This window comes from Sciurus carolinensis, chromosome 4, assembly GCF_902686445.1.
Source record: "Sciurus carolinensis chromosome 4, mSciCar1.2, whole genome shotgun sequence".
NCBI classification, from domain to species: domain Eukaryota; kingdom Metazoa; phylum Chordata; class Mammalia; order Rodentia; family Sciuridae; genus Sciurus; species Sciurus carolinensis.
In genome coordinates, this window is record NC_062216.1 from 66,013,408 (window position 1) to 66,041,076 (window position 27,669).

Sequence of the window (27,669 nt, forward strand, 5' to 3'; positions counted from 1 at the left end):
GCTAAAGGAATTTACAAAAAGAAAGCTGGCATTACAGAACATTCTCAGCAAAATATTCCATGAGGAAGAGATGAAAAACAACAATGCAAATCAGCAAAGGGAGGAACTAGCCTAAAGGAATAGCCAAATAAAGGAGAAACCAAATCATGTCAAAAAACAAAAATGAGTCAAATGACTGGGAATACAAATCATATCACAATAATAACCCTGAGTGTTAATGGCCTGAACTCATCAATCAAAAGACATAGACTGGCAGATTGGATTAAAAAGAAAGATTCAACAATATGTTGCCTGCAAGAGACTCACCTCATAGAAAGAGATACCCATAGATTAAAGGTGAAAGGATGGGAAAAAACATACCATGCACACGGACACAGCAAAAAAGCTGGCGTATCTATCCCCATTTCAGATAATGTGGACTTCAAACCAAAACTAGTCAGAAGGGATAAAGAAGGACATTACATACTGCTCAAGGGAAGCATAAATCAGCAAGACATAACAATCATAAATATCTATGCCCCGAACATTGGCTCATCCATGTACGTCAAACAAATCCTTCTCAATTCCAGAAATCAAATAGACCACAACACAATAATACTAGGCGATTTTAACATACCTCTCTCACCACTCGATAGATCTTCCAAACAAAAATTGAATAAAGAAACCATAGATCTCAATAACACAATCAACAATTTAGACTTAATGGACATATATAGAATATACCATCCAACAAAGAACAAATACACATTCTTCTCAACAGCACATGGATCCTTCTCTAAAATAGACCATATTTTATGCCACAAAGCTACTGTTAGCAAATACAAGAAGATAGAGATTTACCTTGTACTCTTCAGATCATAATGGATTGAAATTAGAAATAAATGACAGAATAAAAACCAGAAACTTCTCGAATACCTGGAGATCAAATAATACGCTATTATATGATGAATGGATAACAGAAGACATCAGGAGGGAAATAAAAAAATTCTTAGAAGTAAACGAGAACAAAGACACATCATATCAAAATCTCTGGGACACTATGAAAGCAGTACTTAGAGGAAGATTTATTTCATGGGGCGCATTCAACAAAAGAAGTAGAAATCAACAAATAAACGTCTTAACACTACAGCTTAAAGTCCTAGAAAAAGAAGAGCAGACCAACACCAAAAGTAGTAGAAGACAGGAAAGAGTTAAAATCAGAGCTGAAATCAACGAAATTGAAACAAAAGAAACAATCGGAAAAATTAACAAAATAAGTGGTTGGTTCTTTGAAAAAATAAACAAAATTGATAAACCCTTAGCCACACTAACAAAGAGAAAGAGGGAGAAAACTCAAATTACTAAAATTCGGAATGAACAAGGAAACGTCACAACAGACACGAGTGAAATACAAAACATAATTAGAAGCTATTTCAAAAATCTATACTCCAACAAAACAGAAAACCTCAAAGACATCAACAAGTTTCTAGAGACATATGAATTACCTAAACTGAACCAGGAGGACATGCACAACTTAAATAAATCAATTTCAAGCAATGAAATAGAAGAGGTCATCAAAAGCCTACCAACAAAGAAAAGTCCAGGACCAGATGGGTTCTCAGCCGAGTTCTACAAAACCTTTAAAGAAGAGCTCATTCCAATACTCCTCAAAGTATTCCATGAAATAAAAGAGGAGGGAACCCTCCCAAACTCGTTCTTTGAAGCCAATATCACCCTGATACCTAAACCAGACAGAGACATAGAGGAAAGAAAATTTCAGACCAATATCCTTAATGAACATCGACGCAAAAATTCTCAACAAAATTTTAGCAAATCGCATACAAATATATATTAAAAAGATAGTGCACCACGATCAAGTGGGTTTCATCCCAGGGATGCAAGGTTGGTTCAACATCAGGAAATCAATAAATGTCATTCACCATATCAACAGACTTAAAGTCAAGAATCACATGATTATTTCGATAGATGCAGAAAAAGCATTTGATAAAATACAGCATCCCTTCATGCTCAAAACACTAGAAAAAATTGGGGTAGTGGGAACATTCCTTAACATTGTAAAGGCCGTCTATGCTAAGTCCATGGCCAATATCATTCTAAATGGTGAAAAACTGAAAGCATTCCCCCTAAAAACTGGAACAAGGCAGGGATGCCCTCTTTCACCACTTCTATTCAATATCGTCCTTGAGACTCTAGCCAGAGCAATTAGACAAACCAAAGAAATTAAAGGGATACGAATTGGAAAAGAAGAACTCAAACTATTCCTGTTTGCTGATGACATGATTATATATTTAGAGGAACCAGGAAATTCCACCAGAAAACTTTTAGAACCCATAAGTGAATTTGGTAAAGTAGCAGGTTACAAGATCAATGCTCATAAATCCAATGCATTTTTATACATAAGTGATGAATCTTCAGAAAGAGAAATTAGGAAAACTACCCCATTCACCATAGCATCGAAAAAAATAAAATACTTGGGAATCAATCTCACAAAGGAGGTGAAAGACCTCTACAATGAGAACTACAGAACACTAAAGAAAGAAATTAAAGAAAACCTTAGAAGATGGAAAGATCTCCCATGTTCTTGGATAGGCAGAATTAATATTGTCAAAATGGCCATACTACCAAAAGTGCTATACAGATTCAATGCAATTCCAATTAAAATCCCAATGATGTACCTTACAGAAATAGAGCAAGCATTTATGAAATTCATCTGGAAGAATAAAAAACCCAGAATATCTAAAGCAATCCTCAGTAGAAAGAGTGAAGCAGGGGGTATCGCAATACCAGATCTTCAACTCTACTACAAAGTATAGTAACAAAAACGGCATGGTATTGGTACCAAAATAGACAGGTAGATCAATGGTAAAGAATAGAGGACATGGACACAAACCCAAATAAATACAATTTTCTCATACTAGACAAATGTGCCCAAAATATGCAATGGAGAAAAGATAGCCTCTTCAACAAATGGTGCTGGGAAAACTGGAAATCCATGTGTAGCAAAATGAAACTAAACCCCTTTCACCCTGCACAAAACTCAACTCAAAATGGATCAAGGACCTCGGAATTAGACCAGAGACCCTGCATCTTATAGAAGAAAAAGTAGGTCCAAATCTTCCACGTGTTGGCTTAGGATCAGACTTCCTTAACAGAACTCCCATAGCACAAGAAATAAAAGCAAGAATCAACAACTGGGATAGATTCAAACTAAAAAGCTTTCTCTCAGCAAAGGAAACTATCAGAAATGTGAAGAGAGAGCCTACAGAGTGGGAGAATATCTTTGCCACTCATACTTCAGATAGAGTGCTAATTTCCAGAATCTATAAAGAACTCAAAAAACTCTACACCAAGAATACAAATAATCCAATCAACAAATGGGCTAAGGAAATGAACAGACACTTCACAGAAGATGTACAAGTAATCAACAGCTATATGAAAAAATGTTCCACATCTCTAGTAATAAGAGAAATACAAATCAAAACTACACTAAGATTTCATCTCACCCCAATTAGAATGGCGATTATCAAGAATACAAGCAACAACAGGTGTTGGCGAGGATGTGGTGAAAAAGGAACACTCATACATTGCTGGTGGGGTTGCAAATTAGTGCAGCCACTCTGGAAAGCAGTGTGGAGATTCTTCAGAAAGCTTGGAATGGAACCACCATTTGACCCAGCTATCCCATTTCTTGGCTTATATCCAAAGGACTTAAAATCAGCATACTACAGAGATACAGCCACATCAATGTTCATTGCTGCTCAATTCACCATAGCCAGATTGTGGAACCAATCTAGATGCCCTTCAGTTGATGAATGGATAAAGAAACTGTAGCATATATATACAATCGAATATTACTCTGCCATGAAGAAATGATAAAATTATGGCATTTGCAGGCAAATGGATGAAATTGGAGAATATCATGCAAAGTGAGATAAGCCAATCTCAAAAAACTAAAGGACGTAGTTGATCAGCGGATGAGGACATATAATGGGGGGTGGGAGGGGTTAGCGTTAGTGTTAGGGTTAGGTTTAGGGTTAGGGATAAGGAGGGTGGTAACAATGGAGGAAGGAAGGACTTTATAGAGGGAAAAGGGGTGGGAGGGGTTGGGGGGAAGAAAAAAGAAAAAAAAATAAATGTTTCTCATTAGTGTACATTTGAAGGGTCAGCAAATTTCTTTATGTTTTAGCATATTAACTAATAAACAGTTTGTGAACTGTTCATGTAGTTGTGGGCAGTGTTTCTTTTTTTTTTTTTTTTAATGTGATGCTGAGGATCGAACCTAGTGCCTCATGCCTGCTAGGCTGAGCCACGGCCCCAGACCATGGACAGTGTTTCTTGACTGGAGACTTACTTTATTCCTGAGGAACTGACTTTGGAGTGTGTGGAAGTTTATATTTTTATTTTCTCAGGAGCACTAAAAATAATATTAATCCAGGTATTGAATGAGAATATTCATTCTATTTCTTTTATTTTGTCTCCTTTATTTTATAAGCAGAATATGTACATAAATGTGTGCAGGGGAAAGAACAACTCCTGTAATTCTGTCTGTTATAGACATACTCAGTTGGAATTATACTTAGGTATATGTGTGTGTGTGTGTGTGTTTGTGTGTGTGCACATTTTTAATATACATAGAAATTTTTTTTCTGTGTGGGGGATGGAACCCAGGGCCTTGTGCACCTGTCCCATTGAGCTACATCTCCAACCCAGCATATCTTTTATATTTAAAAACTTAAGATTATGAGATGTCCACCCTGTTACTAAATATTCTTTAAAATATTACTTTAAATGACGGCATAAAATTATGTCATACTTTTAGCCAGCTTCTGTTGCTGAATATTTGTCTTTTATCTTACTGTTAAGGATATCTTTGTTAATACATTTTCACATTTCCAAATATTTTCCTATGGTAGGTTTCTAAAAAGTTAAATCTATTTTCCAAAGATGATCAAGGGAATTTCAGGAGAGTTTTTTTTCATTGTATATTCTTGAAATGTTTGGCATATATATTTATTACTTTGTAATGAAAAAAAGTTATTAAAATGTCTTCAAATTATTTTATGATTCATCTTGTTATTTAGAAAGAGAAGCAACATAGCTGTAATACAGTTTCTACTTCTTAAGGATGACACAACCTTTCTCAGAAAATATAAGGGATTGAGCTGGCTGGGGTGTAACTCAATGATAGAGTGCTTGTCTAGCATGTGCAAAGCCCTGGTTTTGACCCCCAGTACTGTAGAAAAACAAAACAAAAAAGGGATTATAGTTTTCCTCTTATAGTTTTCCTGTTTTTGCCTAATGACTCCAGTACAAACCTTCTTAATTGTCTTTAATGCCATTAGACTTTTACCCTATACATGGAATGAATTAACTAATTTTCTATGAATCTTGATTTGTATCTACTCGAATTACCCTTGGAAGAATTGAGAAAAGTCACTGAAATCACTTTATATAGGACTTAATTCTTTACTAAAATACTGGTTTAGAAAGGTGGTTTTAGATAAATCTTTTGAGAAATTGTTTTCCAGAAAGACTTCAGAAATGTGTAAGAATGCCTGTCTCAGGGGCTGGGGTCGTGGCTCAGTGGCAGAGTGCTTGCGTGGTATGTGTGAGGCACTGGGTTCGATTCTCAGCACCACATATAAATAAATAAAATAAACGTCCATTGACAACTAAAAAATATTAAAAAAAAAAAAAAAGAGTGCTTGCCTCAGCAGAGTGTGGTGATACATGCCTGTATAATCCCAGTAACTGGAGAGGCTGAGGCAAGGATTGTCTCAAATTCAAGGTGCACTTTGACAATTTAAGGAGAGTGTGTCTCAAAAAAATTGGGCTGGAAATGTAACTTGAAACACATCTGGTTTCAATCACCAGTACTGCAAAACAAACAAACAAAAGCCTTTTATCTGGGAAAACAAAACAAAACAAAATGTTTAACCTGTTTTATAGGTTAAAAACTTGTTCTTATTTGCATTCATGTTTTTCATGTCTTATTGGCCATTTGCATATTGTGAATTTTATATTCCTTTTTCATTAGTTTTTCTTTGAGAAATTTGATTTTTATGGGCTTTTTAATGAGAATAAAGATTTTTCTGTCACATTTGCTGTAAATAATTTTTAATGTTTATCATTTTCTGTTTAGTTTTTGTTTTTTTTTTGTGTACACAATTTTAAAATTTCCAAACAGTATAAAATGTATGACACTGGTTTTTTATAATTAAAAAAATTTTTTTTTCTTGGAAAAGCTGTTCTTTATGTGAATATCCGTAAATGTCTTCCTTTTTTAATTAATTTGAATTTTGCAGTTAGCTCTTGGTCTTCCTGAAATGAGTCATGTGTTTTTATGTGAAGAGACATTTATTTTGGTGTTTCCTTAATGTTTTATAGCTTTCTAAATGTTGTGTTATGAATGATACATCCCTTTTCTTTTGGTTTCTGGCACTTCTTTTTTCTTAAATGATTATGTATTATAAGGTCTGTTCATTTGAAATGTATGTTGATATTTTTCTGGTACTAGATTTATTTATTATAGGTTTAAATTAGTATTAGTTGCTTTTTGGGAATTGAAAAAAAATACCTTCATATATATGTGTTTTTGCCATTTTAAACTCTTAAATATTTTTTTATTTGTAGATGGATACAATACCTTTACTTCATTTATTTTTATGTTCTGCTGAGGCTAGAACCCAGTGCCTCCCACATGCTAAATGAACACTGTACCACTGAACCACAACCCCAGCCTTATTCTGAACTCTATATTTTCTCACTTAAAAATTTTTTTTGTGTGTGGTACTGGCTATTATACAGGGCCTTGCATATGCTAGGCAAGCATTCTATCACTGAATTACATCCCCAGTCATTTTTTTGTTTGTGTTTTAATTTTACTTTGAGACGGGGTTTTGCAAAGTTGCCCAAGCTGGCCTCACACTGCAGTCTTTCTACTCAGCCTCTCAAATAGCTGAGATTATAGGTATTTCCCACCACACCTTGCTTATAATATCATTAAAAAAATTGTATTAACAGTTTATATAAATTTACAGGGTACGTACAAAGTGATATAATTTATGAATTTAATATAGAATAATTAAATGAAGCTAGTTAATATAGTACTTATCTCAAATACTTAATTGTGGTGAAAACATTTAAAAATTATTTTAGCAATTTCTAGATGTACAGTTTTGGTTTTTTTTGGTACTGGGGATTGAACCCAGGGTCTTGTGCTTGCAAGGCAAGTACTCTACCAACTGAGCTATATACCCAGCCCCAGTATTTTTTTTTTTTTTATCTTCAATTTAACAAACTGTAATTGTTTTCCCAAAGATACTTTTTTTTTATAGGCATCCATTATACACTGTAACCAAAAAAGGTAGTGTACATGAAAGAAGAGAAAATAAATTAAAAATCCATGGCATAGTTAAGGAGGCCCTAGTCTGGAGCACAGCTGAGTTGCCAGCAATATAAGGAGGCTCGAGAGTTCCTTTTTAAGAATGCCTGGTAGCAAGGGTTCCAGCAAGGTGATTGGTTGGTCTGTAGTCAATCTTGTGTACTTGAAACAGTTCTGTTTTTTCCTTAGTGTTTACAATAACCATCATTGTCCTCTAATAGGCAGAGCTATCACGTTTAGGAAAGACAGGGAGGGAACCACAGAGGCAGTGTGAGATTCAAATATAGCATTCAAAGGTCACTGGTCCAGTGGTGCCTGGGGAAGGAGGAAGGGGATGACACTCCAGGGTTAGCCATCTTCCTTTGGGGGTGTGTACCAGCTGTTTTTTTTGTGGATCTGCACCAAGGACCTGCAGCACTACTGTGCTCTTGTCAGACTGTATTGAGATTTGTTGGCTCCAAACTGTACTCATGCTTTCCCCTTCTGCATGATCACTGACTCTATGGCGTAGGCACTGCTCCAGGCCTGCTTGGTGAGAAGTTCCATGCAGATGGCACCTCCGCCCAGAACATACCCTCTGGAGAGGACTGGAGATACAACCCTGACAAATGGTGTGTCAAAGGGAAAGTTATCCTTAAAGGAGAAGTTAAGTAGGATGAAAGCAGCTCCTTCCTTCTCTTTGAGGAATTGGAGATCATTGTGCAAAGTGCTGCCCTGGTCAACTTTAAGGAATTGGACATTCTAGTCGTATAGACTGTCATTCACGAATTCAGCTGCAGAGTTTCTGCCTTTGAAACTCTGTGATTGGTATATTATCCCTGAGGTCCTTCATCAGCGGGTTAGTAGCCTGCACTGAGCCAGACACTGCACCATTTAAGTAATCTTGCCTCTGGTTTTTTTTAATATTCTCTAGGATGGCCAAGTTTTCTTTTCCAATGCCATCATCTTCAGATTTCTTGCCCTCAGCTGGCTCTTCCTCTTTCATTTCATAGTGATCTAGGTCTTCTGTGTCCTCAAGCATCTCCTCATCTTCATTTTCTGAAGATACTTCTTCCTGTGTGCACTGCTGTGCTGGCAAGGGCTGATCCAGCATCTCCACATCAGGATGCTGAGGGAGGTTATAGAGTTCACACAGGTCAGATGCTGCAAGAGAAGAGTATTTCCTTTCTTTATGTCTACCAGCTTCTCCAAGACAGCAGCCAAGTTAGGGTCATCACATTCCACTGACCAGATAGGGGGTACAGCAGGGTATGACTCCATGATGTTGCAGTGGATGTGGACGGGATCCCCAGGCACCCACCCCGGGGAGATGCGGTACGGGCACAGCCCCAGCCAGCAGGAACTCGCAGCTCAGCTCATCCAGGCAGGCGCTGGCAATGCATAAGCGCTTGTGGCCGTGGTGGAAGATGGACTCTAGCAGCTTCAGTTCCCGCCTCAGGCGGGGCCCTGGCCCCAACCCCAGCCCCCAGTGCCGCCCCTTGGCCCCCCAGCTGCTGCCCCTGCGACTGCGGCTGCTCCATCCTCTGCTCCGGGGTGGTGGGCTGGGAGCCTCTGGCTTCTGGTCCCCATTATTTTTAATAATATTCACCACAGTATGCAGTAGAATTAAAAATTCTGTGTAACTGAGATGTAGTAATCTTTAAAAAAATTTTTTTTAAAATTTGTTCTAATTGGTTATACATGACAATAGAATGCATTTTGACACATTGTACACAGATGGAGCATAACTTCTCATTCCTCTGGCTGTAGGTGGTGCTGAGTGACACCAGAAGTGTATTCTCATACACATATATAGGGGAATAATGTCTATCTCATTCTACCATCCTTCCCATCCCCACTGTCCCACCCTCCCACCCTTCCTCTCATGCCCCTCTGCATAATCCAAAGTTCCTTCATTCTTCCCTACCCACCCTGCACTATGGATCAGCATCCTCTTATCACAGAAAACATTAGGCCTTTGGTTTTTTTGGGATTGACTTATTTCACTTAGCATGATGTTCTCTAGTTCCAGCCATTTACCTGTAAATGCCATAATTTCATTCTTCTTCAAGGCTGAGTAATATTCCATTGTGTATATGTACCACATTTTCTTTATGTGGTATTGGGGATTGAACCCAGGACCTTGTGCTTGCAAGGCAAGCACTCTACCAACTGAGCTATATCCCCAGCCTCACATTTTGTTTATCCATTCATCTGTTAAAGGGCATCTAGGTTGGTTCCATAGTTATAGCTATTGTCAGTTGAACTGCTATAAACCTTGATGTGGCTGAGTCACTGTAGTACGCTGATTTTAAGTTCTTTGGGTATATACCGAGGAGTGGGATGACTGGTTCAAATGCTGGTTCCATTCCAAGTTTTCTGAAGAATCACCATACTGCTTTCCATAGTGGATGTACCAATCTGCAGTCTCACCAGCAATGTATAAGTGTACCTCTGCACCCCCCATCCTCGTCAACACTTATTATTGCTTGTATTCCTGATAATTTTGGTAGTAATCTTTTTAATTACAACTTTAGAATTTATACTCCTAAGTATTCTAAGGCAGTTGTCCTGAAAGTTATCACCATTCGTTAAGTGAGCACAGTGGTACACACCTGTGACGCCAGCAACTTGGGAGGCTGAGGCAAGAGGATCACAAGTTCAAGGCCATTCTGGGTAACTTAATGAGACACTATCTAGAAATAATAAAGGTCTGGGATGTAGCTCAGTGGTAAAGCACTCCTGGATTTAATCTGTAGTGCCAAAAGGAAAAGAAAATAAAAGAAAAGAAAAAAGTTACCTTGCTAGTTCTGTCAGCAAATATTAAGACAAGTTTGTGTTTCTAAAAGACTATCTTTTTTATGTGTTTTAAAATCATATTGCTTTTGAATTGTGTCTTAAGTATCCCAACAGTTGTATGAAAGAAATATTGAGCAGTTAAAAAGGAGCTGATGATGGATCAGTAGCTGTTTAACTTTGATAACTCAATGAGGAACACGAGGGCTTCCTTTGGAAGATATGCCAGGAAAAACAAATTGACTTCTGAAAGGGTGATTGGTTTGTTTGTGTTATACTGGAAAATAAAGAAATAAAATATTAATAAAGACATTTATTTATTGAACAAAGTTATGGTAATAAAGGGCTACTTCAGTTTTTCTTGCTATGACATGTCACACAGTAAATTTATTGTGTCTACAACATTTAGAGACTAATTTTCTGGTTTTTGATGAATAGTCACAGTTTTCAGTAGATAAAAACAGCTGATTTATAATTATCATAATTATTTTTATAAATTATAAGGTTTATGCAGAAGATTATGTTGTCACATAGGTTGTTTTATTCCTATTCTGACATTTATTTTTTCTGCCATATTTTACTTTGCTGAAGAATTATAAACTCATTCAGATGAACTTGAACTGAAGGGTGTATTGAGATGATCCAGACATTGTTTTTTTGTTTTTGGACTGTTCTGGGATTCAAAACCAGGGCCTTCTATATGCCAAGTGCTCTATCACTTAGCTACATTCCTGGCACTAGTCATTTGTTTCTGATTTTTAAAAACTATTTTTAGTTGTAGATGGACACAATACCTTTATTTTATTTATTTATTTTTATGTGGTGCTGTGGATCAAACACAGTGCCTCACTCATGCTAGGCACTCTACCACTGAGCTACAACCCCAGCCCTGTTTCTGATAATTTGTTTTAAAGATGCAGATCTCTTTTTTCAAGCAAATATTCTGATATATAAACAAAACATTTTAAAAAGTAAAGGAAGAACAAAGAGCTGTTCTGACTGAGACAGAACTCCCAATATTGCCTTTGCCAGGCATTCCTTAAAGATGTTTTGCAGAATTGGTAGGGCTTTACAGAGCCTTGTTCAAAAACCAGGTGACCAAACTCTTTGTCTTTATAAGTAACAACACCACAGTCATAGCAACTGCTACTTTTTGCTATTTACAATGTGATAGGTGCTGTCTATATATTATTGCTATTTATTGTAAGAACCTTGCAAATTAAGTTTTATAATGCTTATATTGTAGGTTATAAATTCAGGCTCAGTGTTTCAGTAACTTCACTAAATTCATCTGGATAGAACCAGAAATTGAACCCAGAGCCATATCTTTCTTGGTCTGTGTTCTTTGTCCTTCCACCTAAAGAAAAGGATCCTATCGTCCCTTAGATTCTGTGATGTTGTGTTTCCTGATTTCCACCCACTTCTCCAACTGTACCTCTATCTCCTTTGCTAGTCTCTTATATTCTCCCTTCCATTTTATGTAGTATCAGTTCTGTGACTATCTTCTCTTACTCTATTCTCTTTTCCTTGGTAGTCTTTTCACTATTGTGGCTTCAGTTAACCTCTGTGTATCAAAGCTTACATGTTTACCTTTTACCTCATATCATTTCTCCAAGCCCCAGAATCATGTATCTGACTTCTCACTTGAAACTTTTCCTCAACATTTCAGAGGTACCTTAAATTCTTCATGATCTTGTCTCAAATTATTCCTTACTTCTTTTTCCCCTCACTTTTTGCTTATGATACTACCACTTAGTTAGGCTGTTAAAATTAGAAACCTCAGAAATTTCCTTGACCCCTCACGCTCCTGTAGTTCCTACCCTGCCAACCAATCCTGGTAGTATTTTTTCTAAAATATTTCTTTAAGCCATTCATTTTTCTGTCCCCACTGCGACTATTATAGTTTGATCATCATCACTATTTTGCAGATCACTGCATAGTCTCTCAGTTTTCTTCAGACTTGCTCTTTCCCTAATGTGTTGCCACATTGTAGCCAGTTTTAACCTTTAAAAATGTACACGTGATGTTTCTGAATCTTAGCTCTACCAGTTATGTGACTTTAGGCAAGTTGAAGTCTATCCAAACCTTAGTTTCTTATCTGTAAAATGGATATCATAATTTTCACTTTATGTGATTGTTGTAAGAATTAAATGAGGTAAATATGTATGGTACATGGTAAGCACTGGATACATATTAGTGGTGGTGATGATGGTGATGATTCCCTGCTCAAAACTTCTTTTTTCAGTGGCTTCCCACTACCCTTAAAATTTATTAAAACTCCTGCTATACTTCTTAAATTCTTCTGTGCTTCAGTGTCCTCAGTTCTTCAAATGTGTCATTACTCCTTCACCCCACTTTCTTCAGTGTTTTCACATGATCTTATGTCTTCTCTTCCAAGAATGAAAATCTTGTCTTTAAATGTAGTGTGTTCCATTTTCCATGTATAGTTTTGCCTTCTAGAGGTTTCAATTATCCATGGTCAACTGTACTCCAAAAATAAAATGGAAAATTCTAGGAACAATTTATAAATTTTAAATAACTTATAACATATTGTTATAATTACTTAATTTTATTATTAATGCTTTTAATTTCTTACTGATTTATAAACTAAACTTTATGGTAGGTATGTATATAAAAGAAAAAAAACAGTATATGTAGGATTTGGTAATGTCTTGGAAATATCCCCTGCAGATAAAGGCAGGAATTCTGTAGTCAACAAAAGTTAACTCATTCTTCAAATCTTACCCAGCTCTCAAATCACTTTCTCAGGTAAAGTGTAAATCTCCCAAAGTAGGTCAGGTCCTTTTGGTAGATCTTGAATTTGTAGCTTTTATAACTGCTGTTTGCATAAGTTTTATGATTATTTGGTTAATGTCTGTCTTCTCAGCTGTATGTTAGCCTTCATGTGGATAGACAACTTGTTTACATACTGCTGTGTCTTTAGTGAGAATCATAATGCCTTGCATATGGTAGGTAGTAAAAGTATTTCCTCAGTTAATGAAGGATAATACTTAAGTGATTTTTCTTTCATTCTCTGCTGTTTGATTATTTTTCAGCAACAGTGGCTCCTTTTCTTTACAAGCATAACTATCTGCACTAAGCTCTTTCATATTAATTACTAGCCCTGGTTGATGGGAGAACTCCCACGGTGGCCAAAGTCCTCCCAGAATATATAATTCTCTGGTATTGAAATAGACTGTTTTTCTCCTTCTAGAATAAATGTTGTTCTTGGGTTGCTGGGGGTATCATGTTTTGGTGGTCCTTGATCTATAGATTGAAATTCAAGTTTTCTTTTGGTTACTTTTTTTTTTGTATTAAAAATAAATATGAGGAGGGCTGGGGATATAGCTCAGTTGGTAGAGTGCTTGCCTTGCAAGCACAGGCCCTGAGTTCAAATCCCCAGCACCGCAAAAAATAAATAAATAAATAAATAAATAAATAAATAAATATGAGGAGTGGGGCTGTAGCTCAGTGGTAGAAATGCTTGCCTAGCATGTGTGAGATACTGAATTTGATCCTTAGCACCGCATAAAAATAAACAAATATGATAAAGGCATTCTGTCCATACAAAACTACAAAAAATTAAAATAAACAAAGCAAAATAAATTTGAAACATTTTTTAACTTTAGTGAACCTAAAATTTGAAACATTTTAGGTCATTAAAAAGTTCAGCAACTTAGCCAGGCCCTAAGCAACTTAGGCTCTCATGGGAACTGTTGCATATTCTTTGTGTACATAGGTGGTCTTTTTATGTATACCTACCTCTTAAATAATCTAAAATATCTTCAAATTGACATTAACTAACAAATTAAAACACAGGATTATTTCTTTTCTGGAGGAGTTCTTTGTTAAAATGGAGACATGTAAGAACTTATATTGAGAATATTTTATATTGAGAATATTTAAAATTCCATGAGTAGAGGGGCGCTGGGGTTATGGACTCAGTGGTGGAGTACTTACCTAGCATGTGTGAGGCACTGGGTTTGATTCTCAGCACCACATATAAAGATATGAATAAAATAAAGGTCCATCAACATCAAAAAATATATTTAAAAAAATTCCAAGAGTAGAATTTTTTTCTTTTAAATATTTGTCATTCTTCAGAATGAAGTGTTGGGGTTGTGCAAAAGTAGTTCATAATTCACAGCTTTCTTTGAAAATATTTCTGTCTCTTCTTTATTGAAGAATCGAATGCATAATCATTTAGTTTATTTTAATGAAGTAGCAACTTGATCTCTTACTACCACAGTTAGTGCTACATCATTAATGTTTCCATAGATAAAAAAAGTTTGGGGCTGGATATCTGACTCCTTTAATCATCTGTATTATGTACCTATCTCTATATTAAATTGAAAAAAGGCAATTGTAAATGACTGGGAAAGTTGACATACTTTAGTGTAACTGTCAGTTCCATTTCTTGGTGTCTTCTTGAGAGAAACATTTATACATGTGCTGTTTGGTTTAGGTGTGGTGTCCCCAAAAAGCTCATGTGTGAGACAACACAAGAAGGTTTGGAGGATAAATGATTATAGCCTTAACACAATCAGTGAATTAATCCTGATAGGGATTAATTAATTTTAACTAAAGTAATAGGGTGTGACTGACTGAAGGAGGTGGGAGTTGGGGGCATGGCTTTGGGGTATATATTTCTATCTGGCAAGTGGAGACTTCTCTCTGCTTTCTGATCATCATGTGAGCTGCTTCCTTCCACTACACTCTTTCACCATAATGTTCTGCCTCACCTCGAGCCCTGAGGAATGGAGCTGACCTTCTGTGGACTAAGACCTCTGAAATTGTGAGCCTGCAAATAAACTTTCCTCCTCTACAGTTGTTCTGGTTGAGTCCTTTAGTCACAGTAGTGAAAAAACTGACTAAAACTTGCACAAGCAGGTAGATGTGTGTGTGCTTGTGTGTGTGCATGTTTATTATAATAGTGAAAAGTACTTAACTACTCCTTGGTAGATGGATAAGTTGATATTTAGTCATATTATGAGTACAGGTACACAGTCCCAATCTTCAAAACACTTAGAGAAGATATATTTTGGAATATTGAATTTTTCAGACTTTGAAAGTAAACTAGTATAGGCACTGGATTACTGCACTCCCCCCCCAATCTGAGCAATACATGGTAATCAAACATAATAATGGCAAACTTTTTAATATTCATCTTATATGGAATAACTAGATGATAAATTGCCTCATAATTAAATCCTTCAAAGAAGTTACGAAAGCCTTTTAGAGTTTAGATTTTTGAATAAAGAACTGTGAACCTATATTTTAGATATATTCATAAAATGAATGAACTAGAGCTACATGTATCAATGTGAATAAATCTCCAACACATTTTGTTGAGCTACAAAAGCAAGTTGCTGAGATAACCATGTACAAATAACACTATGAATTTTAAACAAGCAATATGGGGGGTGGTGTTTGAAACAAGACATATTGTTAATGGTGATTTCCTTCCTTTATTGTGTGTTTGAATGAGTCCCTAACCCCAAGTTTTTGCTTTTAAATCTTTTACCTTAAGAATGCAAGCTTATATTGAGGTAGATGATATACTACAAAGCACAAGTTTTCTTGAAAATAAACTAAATTATCCTCCCTTCTTTGAAGTGCAGTCATTCTTACTTGATAAGAAATTCTCTTGAATATTTACTTTTACTTCTTTTTAAATCTTATACCTTTTACTTTTTCTATTTCATTATTTTTTGTCAAGATGTAGTTTACTTGAAGTGAAATGCACACATATGAAGTATTTTAATTGCATTAATTTTGACAAATGCCAATACCTGTGTAATCTTTAGTGCTATCAAGATGATAGAAGATTTCCCTCATCCCACATGAATAAAGTTGCTGCAAACATTTTTATATAAATGAGTACTTTTGAAAGAGGGTTTCAAGATGGCAGACTATAGGAGGTTGCTTTCCTGACTGTTCTGTGGCATGAAACCAAGAAAGCAGATAGGTAGCTTCTCAGCAAGGTGGGTGAACAAAAAAAAAGTGGAGGGAGGGACCTTTCTGGAATTTAAAACTGGACATTCAAAGCAGATAGGGGACTCAGGAGGTTGAATGTAATAAGGAAGAAAGCCCCAGTGCTACTGTGGCAGGTGGAAGCCCCAGGCAGAGCAGTACCCCCACAAGCAAAGTGGAGGGATAGAGGAATTAAAGGAACCCCCATTTTCAGGAGGCCCAAGGTGTGTCTGAGTACAGATCATTTAGAGATCAAGGACATTGTCTGAATAAACTGAAAGGTGCACTGCAAAAGGGGTTTGTACTGGGAAGCCACCATTTCTCCAGGCAGTGTGGGGAGGGCAAAGGAAGGAACTATTTTACAGCTGTGGCATGGGAGCTGGCAGCTAAGGGAGCCGATTCCAGGCAAACCCAGGTTTGGCCCTAAATACAGGCCCAGTTCACACTCACTGCATGATGTAGAGTGTGCTCAAGTGCCCAGGAGAAAACCAAGTGGTGGAGAGAGGTTACCATAGGGGACAACTAGTCATGGAAACCCACCCAAGCTCTGTCCCTCCTCCTCCAACATGGCTGCTTGCAGGACCAGTTGGGAGAGAGGCATCTGGCTGGGAATTCAGAAGGGCTGAATTTGGAGACTAAATCAAGACCAGGAAATAGGGAGACCCACAGGTGACATAGGGGACTAAGAATTGTCACCTCCACCATAGGAGTGGAACTCAGGGGAGATCCCTGTGGTACAGTCTTCCCGTGTGGAGGCAATTATTGAGCCCTAGAGGTGGACTCATTTAAAATCTCCAGACTAATTGGCATTTAGCAAAGAGCCTGGAGCCCACCAAAGCTTAAACCCTGCCTCCAGGAATTCCGCCCATTACCTCTCCTACTCCAGCAACCTGGAGGGTGGGGCATTATGTTCCAGACAACCCCACCTAAAACTCTGAGAAAACAAGCTGAGAATCTTTTGAACTCTAATGGAAAGAATTCTTTAACTTTTCATTGAGATTTTATTTCCCCTCTTTTCGTTTTTCCTTTTTTGTTCTTTTCTCTGTTTATTTGTAACCTTCATGGTACATGAACATTTGTACATACTCATCTTTGCCTTTCCCCCCTCATTTTTAGCATTTTTGAAGCCAGTTATTTTTCATGGATGTTATTTGAAGACTAGGATGCTTAATTAGTATATTTAGTTTGTATTGTATTCTTTTATTTTTATCTTTAATGTTTTTAAGTTTTTACTTTATTTTTTCTTTTACCTGTTTCCCTTGATTCTTTCTTTTCTTCTGCTAACAGTCAATCTCTATTTTTCTTTCTTTCGCTCTTCCTTTAAGTTTTTCCTCTTGTCTTCTCTCTTCCTGCCTTATAATCATCACATCCGGTGTCATTTCTGTTCTCTCCCTGTCCATCATTTGAAATTGTAAACCCTTTTGCTGTTTTTATTGTAGGAATAACTGATCATATCATTTCTGTTTATTGTGGCAATTAACATTGGAGATGTCGTAGTAGGAACTATTTGGTTTAATGCTGTATATATTGGTTGTTGTTATTTGTCTCTCCCTAAATAGTGAGGTACTGGAGGCCTTCAGGGACACTATGAGTCCATAGGTAGAAACTGTACTGCCTCAGATCCATACTGTTAGATGGGTAGACACATGAACAACATGAAAAAGCAAGGGAGCAAATCACCTCAAACTAAGATACTTTGATAACAGACTCCATAAACACCACAGTGGAAGAAATGTCAGAGAAGGAGTTTAAGAATGTACATAGTTAAGCGGATCTCCAAAGTAAAGGATGGTATAAGGAGTGAAATCAGAGAGAAAATATAGGAAGTGAAAGATCACTTCAATAAAGAGATGAGATTCTGAATGAAAAAAAAATGAGCAGAAATCCTTGAAATGAAAGGCTCAATAAACCAAATTAAAAGTGTAATTGAAAGCATCACCAATAGACTAGATCACTTGGAAGACAGAGTTTCAGATAATGAAGACAAAATATATAATCTTGAAAATAGAATTGACCATGGAGAAAAGCTGTTAAGAAACCATGAACAGAATTTCCAAGAAATGTGGGATAATCTGAAAAGACCAAATTTAAGACTTACTGGGGTAGATGAAGGATGACATAAATAAATAAATGGAATGCACAGTCTTTTCAATGAAATACCAGAAAATTTCCCAAACCTAAAGAATGAAATGGAAAATCAAATACAGTCTTACAGGACCCCTAAATATACACAATTACAATAGACTCACACCAAGATGCATTATTATGAAAATACCTAACATACAGAATAAGGATAGAATTTTAAAGTCTGCCAGAGAAAAATGGCAGGTAACATTTAGAGGGAAACCAATTCGGATCTCAGCTGACCTCTCGACCCAGACTCTTAAAGCTCGGAGGTCTTGGAATAAGATATACCAAGTTTCGAAAGAAAATAGATGTCAGCCAAGAACACCCAGCAAATTAAGCTTCAGAATTGATGATGAAATAAAAACCTTCCATGATAAACAGAAGTTAAAAGAATTCACAACTAGAAAGCCCACACTACAAAACATACTTGGTAAGATATTTCATGAAGAAGAAATGAAAAATTAAAATGAAAGTCATCTAAGGGAGGAACTACACTAAACAGTGAATCAATGGAGAAACAAATCCAAATTAAAAAATAAATCAGAATGGCAGGGAATAAAAGTCATATCAATAATAACATTTCATGTAAATGGCCTAAACTCATCAATCAAAAGACATAGACTGGCAAATTGAATTTAAAAACAAATCCAACCATATGCTGTCTCCAGGAGACTCACCTCATAGGCAGAGACATCCACAGACTGAAGGTAAAATGCATATCATTCACGTGGATCTTGAAAATAAGCAGGGGTTTCTATCCTCATATTAGATAAAGTGGACTTCAAACCAAAGTTAATCAGAAGGGACAAAAAAATGTATAATTATAGGAATTATACATCGATAAGATGTAACAATCATAAATATTTATGCTGCAAACAGTGGAGCATCTATATATATTAGACAAACCCTTCTCAATTTCAAGAAGCAAATAGACCACAGCACAATAATACTGGGTGACTTTAACACACTCTCACCACTGAATAGATCCTCCAAACAAAAATTGAATAAAGAAGCTGTAGAAGTAAAAATTACAATTAATTATTTAGACTTAATAGACATATATACAATATTTCCTCAAGGACTGAATACACTTTCTTCTTTGCAGCATCTTTGAATACACATCTTTGTAGCACATGGATCCTTTTCCACAAAGCAACTCTTTGCAAATACAAAAAAATTGAAAAAAAAATTGAGATAATACCTGCATCCTATCAGATCATAATGGAATGAAATTAGAAATCAACAATAAAAAATAAAAGCCACTATAACATCTGAGGACTAAATAATACACTGTTGAATGATGAATCGATAGCAGAAGAAATCAGGGAGAAATAAAATACTTACCAGAGGTAAATGAGAATAGTGATACAACATATAAAAATCTCTGAGACACTATGAAGGCAGTGGTAGGAGGAAAGTTCATTGCATTGAACTCTTTCATTAAAAGAATAGAAACTCAACAAATAAATAACCTAACATTACATCCCAAAGCCTTAGGAAAAGAACCAACACCAACAGCAGTAGAAGACAGGAAATAATTAAAACCAGAACTGAAATAAATGAAATTGAATTGAAAGGAATAATTTAAAAAATTGACAAAGCAAAAAGTTGGTTCTTTGAAAAACATCAATAAAATTGATAAATCCTTAGCCAAGCTAACAAATAGAGAACACTCAAATTATTCAAATTCATGATTAAAAAAGGAAATATCACAACAGACACTACAGAAATAAAATAATCAGAACCTATTTTGAAAATTTATATCCTAGCAAAATAGAAAATCTTGAAGACATAATCAAATTTCTAGAGACATATGACCTACCCAAATTGAATCAGGAGTACATAGAAAATTTAAACAGTTCAATTTCAAGCAATGAAATTGAAGACACCATCCAAAGCCTATCAAGAAAGAAAAGCCCAAGACCAGGTGGAGTCTCAGCTGAGTTTTACCAGACCTTCAAAGAAGAACTAACACCAATCCTCAAATTATTCCATGAATTAGAAAAGTAGGGAACTCTTCTCAAACTTTCTATGAAGCTAGTCTCACCATGATACCAAAATCAGTCAAAGACATGTCAAGGAATGAAAATTTCAGACCAATATCCCTGATTAACAAAGATGGAAAAATTCTTAATAAACTCTTGGTAAATTGCATACAAAAACATATTAAAAAGTACACCACGATCAAGGAGGGTTCTTCCCAGGGATGCAAGGTTGGTTCAACATTCAGAAATTAAGAAGCATAATACATCAATAGACTTAAAGACAAGAATCACATGATTATCTCAATAGATGGAGAAAAAACATTTGACAAAATACAGCATCCATTCATGTTCAAAACACTAGAAAAACTAGGAATAGTAGGAGCATACCTCAACATTTTAAAAGCTATCTATGCTAGGCCCAAGGCCATCATCATTCTAAGTGGGGAATTATTGAAAGCATTCCCTCTAAACTGGAACAAGACAGGGATGCCTCTTTTACCACTTCTGTTCAACATAGTCCTGGAAACTCTAGCCAGAGCAATTAGAAGAAAGAAATGAAAGGGATACAAATAGGAAAAGAAGAGCTCAAACTATCCCTATTTGCTGATGACATGATTCTATATTTAGAAATCCAAAAAACTCCACCATAAAACTTCTAGAACTCAAAAATGAATTCAGCAAAGTAGCAGGTTATAGAATTAACACCTATAAACCAGTTGTTTTCCTGTATGTTGATGACGAATCAATTGAAAAAGAAATTAGCAAAACTATCCCATTCATAATAGCCTCAAAGAAAACAAAATATTTGGGAATATTTTAGGTGAAAGACTTCTACAATGAAAACTACAGAACACTAAAGAAAGAAATTGAAGCCCTTAGAAGATGGAAAGATCTCTTATATTCTTGGATAGGCAGAATTAATATTTTCAGAATGGCCATACTACCAAAAGCACTATATGGATTTAATGCAATTCCTATTAAGGTTCTGATGATGTTCTTTACAAAAATAGAAAAAGCAGTCATGAAATTCATTTGTAAAATTAAGAGGCCCAGAATAGCCAAAGCAATCTTTAGGAAGAAAAATGAAGCAGGAGGCATCACAATACCAGACCTTAAATTATACAACAGAGTTATAGTAACAAAAACAATATGGTATTGGCACCAAAACAGACATGAAGACAAATGGTACAGAATAGAAACCATAGAGACAAACCCACATAAATGCAATTATATTAGACAAAGGCACCATAAACATACATTGGAGAAAAGATAGTTTCTTCAACAAATGGTGCTGGGAAAACTGGAAATACATGTGTAACAAAATGAAATTAGACCCCTATATCTCACCCTGCACAAAACTCAAATCTAAGTGAATCAAGAACTTAAGCATTAGACCAGAGACCCTGCCTCTACTAGAAGTAAAAGTAGACCCAAATCTCCATCATGTGGGCTTAGAAACTGAATTCTTCCACAAGACTCCTGAAGTATAAGACGTAAAATTAAGAATCAATAAATGTGATGGTATCAAACTAAAAAGCTTCTTTAGAACAAAGGAAACAATCAAGAATGTAAACAGAGAGCTTACATAAGGGGAGAAAATCTTTACCACATGCACTTCAGCCAGAGCATTAGTCTCCAGGATATATAAATAACTCAAAAAATTTAACACCAAAAACACAACCCAGTTAATAAATGGAAGTGAACAGATGCTTCACAGATGAAGAAATACAAATGGTCAATAAATATATGAAAAAACGTTCAACATCACTAGCAATTAGAGAAATGCAAATCAGAATTATACTGAGATTTCATCTCAGTCCAGTCAGAATGGCAACTATCAAGAGTATAAGCAACAATAAGTGTGGGCTAGATTGGGGGGAAAAGGCATATATTGCTGATGGGACTGCAGTGGTACAACCACTGTGGAAAGTAGTGTGGAGGTTCCTAAGAAAACAGAATGGAACCTGTGTGACCCAGTCATCCCACTCCTTGGCATATACCCAAAGGACTTAAAATTAGCATACTATAGTGATACTGTCATATCAATCAATGTTTATAGCAGCTCAATTCACTATGGAACCAGTCTAGGTACCCTTCAATAGATGAATGGATAAAGAAAGTGTGGTGTATAGTTGTATCTTATTGTCATCTTAATTTGCATTTTCCTTAGTCACTTTTCATTTGTTTATTAGCTAATTGTATATTGCCCCCCTTTTTTCTTTTGGTGCTGGGGATTGAACCCAGGATCATACATATGCCAAGTGTGTGCTCTACCATCTAGCCATACCTTAGCCTATATCTTCCTTTTTGAGCATTCTGTTTGGCTCATTAAAATCATCAACAATAATAAATTGGTTTGTTTATTTACTATTGTGTTGTTTTATATACAAGTCCTTCCACATATCTTTCCCAGCAGGTAGCTTGTCAATTGGCTTTTCTGATGGTCTCTTTTGGTAAGCAGAAGTTTTAAATTTTGATGAAGTTCAATTTATATATCTTGAATTTTATCAGTGATGCTTTCTAACATAGATACCCAAATATCTTTCCCTTAAAAATATGAAAACAGCTGAAATGATGGTGAAAAGTACTGTGATCACAGACCTAAGCATTCAAGTTGCAAATATAACTTGGCAAGTAAAACTCTGTAATAGAGCCAGGTACAGTGCTGCATACCAGTTGTCCCAGCAATTTGGGAAGCTGAAGCAGAAGGACCTTTTGAGTTCAGGAAGGATAATGAGACCAACCTGGCAACATTGGGAGACTGTGTCTCAAAAAAAAAAAAAAAAAAATCTTTGCAATAGCAGGAGTTAAATGTCTATTTTGAAGTATTGGTAGTAAATATAGATATTGAGTTTATATGATAGACTTGGTGGGATCTATAAAGCAAATTTATTTTCTTTTTAATATGGCATTCTTATTGCTCCCAGTGGTGTTGCTAAAATGTGAAGTAAACTTATGTACTATTTACTCTTGTTTTTTCATTAATTTTTCAGAAATTTTCAGTAATTTTTTGTAATACTTTTATCTACTTAGAAGAGTATGTAGATGCTTTACAAAATCACATGCAAAAGAATCTTAGACACATCTTATTTGATGATTGCCATGGAATATATTAAGATATTAACATTGTGTACAAATATATTCTGCTTTACTTTCAAGAACATTTTATAATTTTATGTATAAAAGCTTTGACTGTTGATGTGGTGGTATTGGGAATGGAATCCAGGGCCTGATATATGCAAGGTAAGTGTTCTACCACTGAGCCACACCCCTGGCCTCAAACAGTAACCTTTTCATTGTTATTTTAAATCCTATATACTTTTTTGTTCTTAACAGGTTTCTCTTTCTTTTAAATTATACTTTTAAAGGATTAGTTCCTGTTGGAGAAATATAATTAAATTTTACATGTTGATATTATATTTACTAGTCTTGCTGAATGCTTAATGATATGGATATTTTGTCAGTAATTTCTCCTATGTGTTCATCATGCATTCTCTATAGAATGATTGTTTCATCCTTTTAACTTCAGATGCCTTGTTTTTCCTTCTCTCTTTTTATTCTTACTTTTGTGCTACTGTAGATCAAGCTCAGGGCCTTGTGGCAGGCCAGGCAAGCACTATACCACTGAACTACACTACCAGCCCTTTCAAAATTTTTGTATTTGAGCTGGTGTCTTGCTTTGTTGCCCAGCCTGGCCTTTATCTTGTAATCCTCCTGCCTCATCCTCTCCTCTCTAGGATTACAGGTGTGTGTCACTACTCCTGTGTACTTCCTTATCTTATTTCATTGGTTAGTAACTTAGGAAGAAAGTTCATGTTAATGTCAATAGCAGATATCCTTCTCTCATTCCTGATTTTAAAATGGATTCTTCTGATATTTCTCCCCTAGTGTAGGTTTTTGGGAGATACTCTTCATTGGGTTAGTGAACATCCCTTGTAGTCCTGTTTGGGAGGATTTTGTTTGTTAAATCATAAATGGATATTGGATTTTTTTGTGTGTGCTTTCCTCTGTCTGTTAAGGTAACCATATAGTTTTCCTGTTTTAATTTGTTAACACAATGAAATTAAACTTTATATCCTAGAAAGACATCTCTCTAATGTGTATGTGATGCTTTTTTTTTTTTTTTAAACTGCTGGATTTTGTTAGTTTTTTCTTTTCCTCATTTGCATGTTTTCCTGAGCAACATTGACTGTACCTGGCTTTCTCCTGCCATTTCTGTTTTAGTATTCAATACCCAGTCTCAAAATCTGGTGGGGATGTTTCTCCTATTTTCTTGAAAAGTTTGTATTAATTTGGAATTACATGTTTCTTGCTAGAAATTTGCTAGGAAATTGCCTATTCCTGGTGTTTTCTTCTTTGGGGAAGACAAACTCCTAATTCAGTCTCTAGGTGTATATATGCTTGCTGTTTTTCCTTCAGTGACTTTTGGTAAATATTTTTTTCTAGCAATTTGTTTTATCTAAGCTTTAAAATTATTAACAAAAAGTCAGTGATAACATTTCTTTCTTAAAAGTTGTCCTCTGAGTACCTGGGTATTAGAAAGAGATGGTAGAGGAAGGTAGATAGGGATGGAGATAGTGACTCAGAGGTAGAGCTATGTGAAAGAGGTTTTAAAAGGAAATTTCCTTAGAACCAAATTAATTAAATTTAGTAGAGATTACTTGTACAAAACAAAACAAGAGCAGTTCATGAATTGAGTACCTCCCAGACCAGAGCAGGTTCTGAAAACTCCAGCCAACAAGCTTGATCTGCCAGTATTTATAGAATAACGGAAGATGCACAGAAAACTCAGTTGGCTACAGCTTAGTTTGTCAACCAGTCAGTTGTTTACACCTTATCTAGTTACTTGTTTACCACTTAATCAATTAGTTAACAGCACCTCCTGCAACCATCCAAAGCTCAGTTATGTCAGTTAAACTCCGTAGGGGTTTAGTCTGTTGGGCCCACTCCTATGAATTTTATTTAATATATCTTACAGAAGAGAACTGAAAATGTTTATTTGTTTTTGCAAATATGGTATCATACCATTTTTAAAGTAAAATTCACATTAGAATATAGTCTACATATCAAGCACACAAACCCTAAGTGTGTATGGTTTGAATTTTTACAATGTGAATATATAATCATATGTAACACCTACTTGAAAAAACTCTTATTATCAACAATCAGAAGTACCCCTTTGTGACCTCTATTGGTCACTACCCCTAGCACCATCCTATTCCTAACACTATAAAGTTTGCATATAAATGTAATTCTATGGTTTCTTTTCTTGTGTATATGTTTTGTCATAGGTATAAATATTTACAGTAGGGTAAATAAAAACTAAAAACAGTCTTATGCTTTCCAAGTTTTCTGGTGAGATTTCTAGTGAGTTTGCAAAAAATCTTAGATTTTAGATCTTTTTAGATTTCAGAATTTGGACCTGTGTGTCACAGATTTATAGGAGATAAGAGCAGCATTAAGAATTGTGTTTTTCAGAATTTGGAATTTTCACCTCTGTCTTAAATCAAGTAAATAAAAAAAACAGAAAGTAAACTACACCCTTAGCTAAGTCACCCCAGACCAGTCAAATCAGAATCTGGGGAATGATGCATGGGCTTTGGAATGTCTCCAAACCTTCCCAGGTTATTCTAATATGTGATAGGACTGACAATTACTAGTTTAAATGAAATCTGTAAAATAAAGAACTTGGAACAAAGAGTAGAAGTTGGGGTATATCTACTGATTAAGCTCTGAGCAAGTTTGACAAATACTAAATCCAACTCCTTTTATAGAAGAAGAAACAAGTCTTGGGAGGGAAGTGATTCGGTTAAGGTAATTCATCTAGGAAGTCATCTATACCAGATGACAGGATTTGGTTAAAATCAGGTGAACTTTGGTTCTAACGAGGCCTGCATCTTGGGTTTGATCATCACATGTACCTACTGGTTTTATACAGAAGTCGTACCTTTACTTTTTGTCCAGGCATCTGCAAATTCATGCAATTTCCTATGAATCAAGAGAACCATGAATGAATGAGTTAAATGTAATAAAATTCCTCAAAACCAATTTGGTGGGAAACCAGTTCAGAGCAGTTTAAAACTTTATTGTTGGATAGTAAAGAATAGGCAACATATTAAAAGATGTAGGTAGAAGCAGTGGAGATGTGAAGAGACTTCTGTGATATCCTAAACCTGGAGGGACATATAGGGAGATAAGAAGGTAATAGATAATAAGAGAGAGATAATAAGGTAAAATAGGATTAAAAAAAAGCACTTGTAAAAGATGGGATTGAGGGTCAGTTGTTGGAAGATTGGTGATTTTCTTTTTTTTTTCGCGGTGCTGGGGATCGAACCTAGGGCCTTGTGCTTGCAAGGCAAGCACCCTACCGACTGAGCTGTCTCCCTAGCCCAGAAGATTGGTGATTGAATAGTGTGTAAAAAGGGAATGTTGTGAGATCAGTAGTTAGTGGTAGCAGATCTGGATCTGTGGTACTGTTTTTTTTTTTTTTTTTTTTTTTTTTTTTTTTTTAAAGGTACCGAGGCTTGAAGCAGTGGTGTTTTACCACTGGACTACAGCCCCAGCCTTTTTAAAAAAATTGAGACAGAGTCTTGTTAAGTTTTCTGGCCTAGACTTGAACTTGCAAGTCATGGTTTTTAACATGAAAAAACCATGAGTATTTGTAAGTTCAAGACTAAAGTTCTTTGGTTGGAGTAGGATAATTTTATGAGGGGTGGAATACCTGAATGGTATCTTTGTGGTTGTGGAATGAGGTTGTTTGATTGATTTGTATTTGTAAATAGCACTTTTTTGTTTTTCCTTTTGAGGTGCTGGAGATTAGCACCAGGACCCAGGACCCTCCTGCATGTTAGGCAAGCACTTTAACCCTGAGCTACACCTTGAATTCCAGTACTTTTAATGAAGCATATTTTGGAAGAATTTTATAAAACTTTCCATATATAGACCTGTAAGCCTCTAGTTTCTCTACACTAGAATTTCAGCATTAAAGAACTAGCTGACATTTTCTTTTATGTACTAATCAGTCTGCCTATATTTTACTTATGTAGTAGTGATACATACAGTACAATATACTGAAAAATACACTTGTAAAATATGATGTGCTTATCTGGAATCAGTTAATCTTCTGCAGTGAATTACTTATTAAAGTCTGTCAGTTAACTTGTGTAGTTTCTTTCATTTGGATTAGTCTAATAGCTGGATTTGAGTTTTATAAGAAAGCATGTTACTAAAAATGCTGTCTTGAAGAAATGTGAATAATATTGACTGACTTATTCTGATTTACTTATACTCTTTATATATCCTTTTTGCTAGTTTCTTCCCCAGAGATAATTATTTGTATAAATAATTTTGTTTCATCTTAATTTAAATGCTGCCACTGATTTTTAGTGATAGTTTATATGAAAGCACCTTCAACACTAGCCCTGT

At 35.6% G+C, this 27,669-nt stretch overlaps 1 protein-coding gene and 1 pseudogene across 10 annotated transcripts in view; one reads left to right on the forward strand and one right to left on the reverse strand.

The window, feature by feature from the left end:
• Positions 1–27,669, forward strand: part of Erc1 (ELKS/RAB6-interacting/CAST family member 1) — a 550,337-nt gene that overhangs the window by 74,149 nt on the left and 448,519 nt on the right. The gene's annotated exons all lie outside the window — the stretch shown is intronic.
• On the reverse strand, positions 7,733–8,904 carry LOC124982142 (ubiquitin-conjugating enzyme E2 Q1-like; annotated as a pseudogene).